The 4,335-nt window shown below is 53.1% G+C and overlaps 1 long non-coding RNA gene across 1 annotated transcript; it reads left to right on the top strand.

Moving 5' to 3' along the window:
* Positions 1 to 983: 983 nt before the first annotated feature.
* Positions 984 to 2,731, top strand: LOC137376350 (uncharacterized). Its single transcript, XR_010976195.1, has 3 exons — positions 984 to 1,025; positions 2,428 to 2,517; positions 2,691 to 2,731. It is a non-coding gene; the product is annotated as an uncharacterized lncRNA (long non-coding RNA).
* The last annotated feature ends 1,604 nt before the right edge of the window (positions 2,732 to 4,335 follow it).

Below are 4,335 nucleotides of genomic sequence, written 5' to 3'. Positions count from 1 at the left end.
ACTGCTCCACCCATCTTACTAGCCCATCTACATCGTCCTTTAATCTAAGGATTTCCTCCTCACTATTTACAACACCACCAATTTTCGTGGCATCTGCGATCTTACTGATCATGCCTTCTATATTCACATCTAAATCATTAATGTACACTACAAACAGCAAGGGTCCCAGCACCGATCCCTGCAGTACACCACTAAGCTTCCACTCGCAGAAACAACCCTCGACCATCACCCTCTGCCTCCTGCCACTAAACCAATTTTGGACCCAATTTGCCAAATAGCCCTGGATCCCATGGGCTCTTACCTTCTTAACCAATCTCCCATGCGGGACCTTATCTAAAGCCTTACTGACGTCCATGTAGATTACATCAGCTGCTTTACTCTCATCTACACATCTAGTCACCTCCTCGAAAAATTCAATCAAGTTATTTAGACACGGTCTCCCCCTGACAAAGCCATGCTGACTATCCCCAATTAATCCCTGCCTCTCCAAGTGGAGATTAATCCTGTCCCTCAGAATTTTTTCCAATAGTTTCCCAACCACTGATGTTAGCCTCATTGGCCTGTAATTATCTGGTTTATCCCTACTACCCTTCTTGAATAACAAAGTAATTCATGACAACGCTACTTCATCGGTCACGTCATCAGGATGCGCCGCGGTGCGCACATGCGCAGACGGCCTCATGCCCCCTGCGCATGCGCTGCGGTCCGGCTTACCAGGACCGCTTTGCGCATGCGCAGACGACGCGGTACGTGCATGCGCACACAGTCTGCTCATCTCTGCGCATGCGCTGCGGTCCGACCTGCCAGGACCGTTGTGCGCATGCGCAGATGACGTCATCGCGTTATTTCGTCTTCCTCGCCGACGCGCCAGTTTGGCCTCTGCGCATGCGTCAAAGCTTCGGCGCGACTTTTTGAAAGTGGAAGGAGGAGAGGTTTCGTCGGGCATTTTCTCGCATTTTATCTGAATTATTTATTCGTTTTGGAGACTTGCTTCATTTTTATTTGACACAGGAGATTGTTCCAAGGTAAGTTGCTCTGCCTTTGTAAGTTGCTCTGAAAACATTTCCATTGTCTGGGCCACCGCATGTTCTCCAGTCCCTGTTGTGAGTTGCTCTGAAAACATTTCCATTGTCTGGGCCACCGCATGTTCTCCAGCCCCTGTTGTGAGTTGCTCTGAAAACATTTCCATTGTCTGGGCCACCGCATGTTCTCCAGCCCCTGTTGTGAGTTGCTCTGAAAACATTTCCATTGTCTGGGCCACCGCATGTTCTCCAGCCCCTGTTGTGAGTTGCTCTGAAAACATTTCCATTGGCTGGGCCACCGCATGTATCAGGATGAAGGCACAGTGACTGTGATTTCTGGCGCCAAACAGTACACACTGCAGATACATGATGGCCAGGCTACCTGCAGCTGCATCTTCTCCATTCAGACTTTGTTGCCCTGCAAACATGCTGTTGTTGTGCAGAGGCATCTGGGTCTGCCTTTGGACAGGCTCGCCCCCAATTGTCGCTGGCGTGCATCTCAGACACCAACGACGACAGGCATGGCTGCTGCCATTGTGATTACAGAGGAACAGCCAAGGCCCCTCAGCCACAATGAAAAATACCGCTTGCTTTCAGATCAATTGTACCAGCTACAACAGGCCGTTCTGCAGAGTGGAACGGCAGCATTCATGAGGAGACTGGACTGGCTGCGGCAACAGACTCTCCGCTGGCAGCAAGGACTGGCTGATGAGATGGAGCCATTTACTATGCCCAACAATTGCCCGGAAGCACCTTCGGATGGAGGTGGCCGCGCGCTGGACATCAGTCACGTGTCACAAACCCTGGATCCTGAGCGTCTCACCCCGTGGCCTAATGATCTGATGGACCATACATATGCCTGCCTGTTCAAATCTCCACTTCCCCTACCTGCGGTACCCTCTCCTTGCTGCTCAGTTACACAGTCACCTGCTCCTACACCCATCAGGGCAGTGCACATGGACACACAGTTACCTGCCCCTACACCCATCAGGGCAGTGCTCATGAACACACAGTTACCTGCCCCTACACCCATCAGGGCAGTGCTCATGGACACACAGCCACTTGTTTCCCCATCCGACGTTGAAACAACCATGCAGAGCCTTGTGAGACTCCGCAATTGCCAGTTGCTGCCTGTCAAGCAGAGAGGGCGTCCAAAGGGGTCAAGCACTTGGGGAACATTCAGCAAGAAGAGACTGAGCACTAAAAGAAACAAGCATGCCATGTCCAGTGGTAGCAGAAATGTGAATGCTCTTGCTGTGAACACAACTGGTGATAGTAGTAGGCAGGATTAAATGGGAATGGATGATGGAAAGACGCACGAGTAACATAACCACTGGCAGGGAACTGCTGGGCTAAATGGCCAGCTTTGTGTTCATAGCCCAAAAGAAATGTGCTTCTTTTCCAGCATCCTCACATCATTCATGTTTTCCCTGAGAGCAGCATTGAACCATCACGAGATAGGGGCAGTAACATCATCCTGCCTCCTACAGCTGAGGTGGGTACTAAGTGATTCATTGGTGGTGTTATCAGTACATGCCTTTACCGCAGAACACAAAGCATGCTCAACAGTAATTTCATTGGAGGGAGGGAAGCTCTGACACTGATGTTCTTTCCTTATTTTCTTTCATGTAAAACGTGCCCTTGAGAAAACAATCCTTGACACTTAAGGACGGCATTCAAGCAAAGGAGGCAGTGCAGGAGAGGACGCAAGGATGTGCTGATTCCTGCATCTGAGGTGGGTAATAAGTGCTTCATTGGCGACGTTGTCAATTGGTGCCTTCACTGCAGAACTTAAAAAGGTGTGCACAACAGTAATTTCAGTGGATGGAGGGAGGCTAGCTCTGACTCTGATTTGCTTTATTTCTTTTCATGTAAAATATGCCGTCGAGAAAACAATCCTTGAGACTTAAGGTCAGCATTCAAGCAACGAAGGCAACTAGATCATGCTGCGGAGCTCATCACGATGTGGAAAGGAACATTGCATTTATGGATGAATTGGGAATGCACATTGGGATACGCTTGGGGAACATTCACCAAGAATAGACTGAGCTCAGACTCTTGTGACTTTGCCTTCTTCACATGGACAATACAGTAGTGGAATAGAGAGCCAAGCTTTTATTCACCACAAGGCTCTCCAGGAACAATCTCTTTAGCTGTGCATAGCAGAGACTCGGCCTGTCTGTCTAACGGGAATGCTGGACACAACACTCATGTATCCATGCACAGCAGTTCCTTGGATACTTAATGAACTTAATAAAACTTTTCAATAATTAAACCCAGAATTGTTGAGGTTTTGTTTTGCATGCTATTTCCCCGACTTTGCAACTGCACTTCAGATATTCAACTATGGTGGGGGGGTAGAGGGAGGGGTGGGTGAAGAGGGGGAGGGGTGGGGAGTGCGGGGAGGGGTGGGGAGAGGGAGCATGCAAAATGCAGGGACCAAACAGTTGCAATGCCTGAAGTACTGAGGAGAAGTAGAGAAAGCAACTGGGTAGGGGAGAAAGCAACTGGATTGGGCATCTGCAGCTGGAGGGAACGGCTGAATGGAGAGGGCCGGAAGCGAGAGGCCGTAGAGAGCCGCGGGGAGCGAGCGTGCGAAGACCTTGGTGTCACCGGGTCCAGGGAATGGCCCGTAAGTCTTTTGCTGTTGTGCTTATGGCGCATGCACAGAAAAAGGCACTCCTCTTCCGTTCCGCTGCTCCCCCCCCACTCTCTCCCCTTCCTCCCTCTCCCCCCAGCTCTCCCCCTCCCCACTCTCTCCCCTTCCTCCCTCTCCCCCCCAGCTCTCCCCCTCCCCCCTTCCTTACCCCTCCCTCTCCCTCTTTCTCCCCCTCCCCCTTCCTTACCTCTCCCTCTTTCTCCCCCCCTCCCCTCCCTCTTTCTCTCCCCCCTCCCCTCCCTCTTTCTCTCCCCCCCTCCCCTCCCTCTTTCTCCCCCCTCCCCTCCCTCTTTCTCTCCCCCCCTCCCCTCCCTCTTTCTCTCCCTCCCTCCCCTCCCTCTTTCTCTCCCTCTCCCTCTTTCTCCCCCTTCCTTACCTCTCCCTCTTTCTCCCCCCCCCCCTCCCCGGCACCGTTACCGCTGCTCTCCCCGGCCCCCGCGCTGCTCTCCCCGGCCCCCGCGCTGATCTCCCCGGCCCCCGCGCTGCTCTCCCCGGCCCCCGCGCTGATTTCCCCGGACCCCGCGCTGCTCTCCCCGGCCCCTGCGCTGATCTCCCCGGCCCCCGCGCTGATCTCCCCAGCCCCCGCGCTGCTCTCCCCGGCCCCCGCGCTGCTCTCCCCGGCCCCCGCGCTGATCTCCCCGGCCCCCGTGCTGA

This window comes from Heterodontus francisci, chromosome 1 (assembly GCF_036365525.1).
Source record: "Heterodontus francisci isolate sHetFra1 chromosome 1, sHetFra1.hap1, whole genome shotgun sequence".
NCBI lineage: Eukaryota > Metazoa > Chordata > Chondrichthyes > Heterodontiformes > Heterodontidae > Heterodontus > Heterodontus francisci.
Note: the sequence above shows the minus strand (reverse complement) of the source record. Positions and strands in the feature narration are given on the sequence as shown.